We start from the raw sequence: 1,135 nt of genomic DNA on the forward strand, positions 1-1,135 counted from the left end.
AATGGACTGACTATTCTTGGGGGGGAAAGGGGTGGGGGGGATGCAGGAAGAGACTGGACAAAAATCGTACATCTATGGACGAGGACAGTGGGGGGGTTGAAGGTGGAGAGGGGGTGGGAACAGGGTGGAGGGGAGCTATGGGGGGAAAAAAGAGGAACAACTGTAATAATCTGAACAATAAATATTTAATTAAAAAAAAATAAAGAACATTCCAGTATAAAACTTGCACAAACTAGAATTGTTTTTGGAAGGCAATTTGACAATCTCTATTAAAATTACAAGTATCCACTCTTTGATTCAGGAATTATATTTCTAAAAATGTTAGGATCAATATTATCATATGTGTGAAATGATGAGTTGGCAAAGTTGTTCAATGAAGCATTATTTGTAAGAGCAAAATATTGGAAACAAGCGAAATGTATAGTCAGTATGTTTCTGTTTCAATCTATCCTATATAATAAAGAGGTAATATGCAAATTGACCATCAGTCTAACACACAAGATGGCCGCCCCCATGTGGTCAAAGATGGCCAGCAGGGGAGGCAGTTGGGGGGATTCAGGCCTACAGGGGAGGCAATTGGGGGTGACCAGGCCTGTAGGGGAGGGCAGTTGGGAACGACCGGGCCTGTAGGGGAGGGCAGTTAGGGGTGACCAGGCCGGCAGGGGAGGGAAGTTGGGGGCAATTGAGCCAGCAGGGGAGCAGTTAGGCGTCAATTAGGCTGGCAGGGGAGTGGTTAGGGGGGGATCAGGCTGGCAGGCAGAAGCGGTTAGGGGAAGTCAGGCAGGCAGGCAGGTGAGTGGTTGAGAGCCAGCAGTCCCAGACTGTGAGAGCTATGTCCAACTGCCGGCAGTCGGACATCCCCTGAGGGGTCCCAGATTGGAGAGGGTGCAAGCTGGGCTGAGGAACGCCCTCCCCTGCCTCAGTGCACAAATTTTGTGCACCGGGCCTCTAGTAAAATCTATAAAATGGAGCTTATAATACCTTCCTTCTCACCTTCAATGAGACATCCACTTTAAAACAGTGCATCTTCTTTCCCTTTTTCCAACATCCTTATCAATAATATTTACCTTTGGGTGATGATCTACCTATTGTTGGGGTTTTGTCATGGGTCATGGCATATTAAAATGAAATGAGG

Source organism: Myotis davidii, unplaced genomic scaffold (genome assembly GCF_000327345.1).
Source record: "Myotis davidii unplaced genomic scaffold, ASM32734v1 scaffold812, whole genome shotgun sequence".
Classification (NCBI taxonomy): Eukaryota; Metazoa; Chordata; class Mammalia; order Chiroptera; family Vespertilionidae; genus Myotis; species Myotis davidii.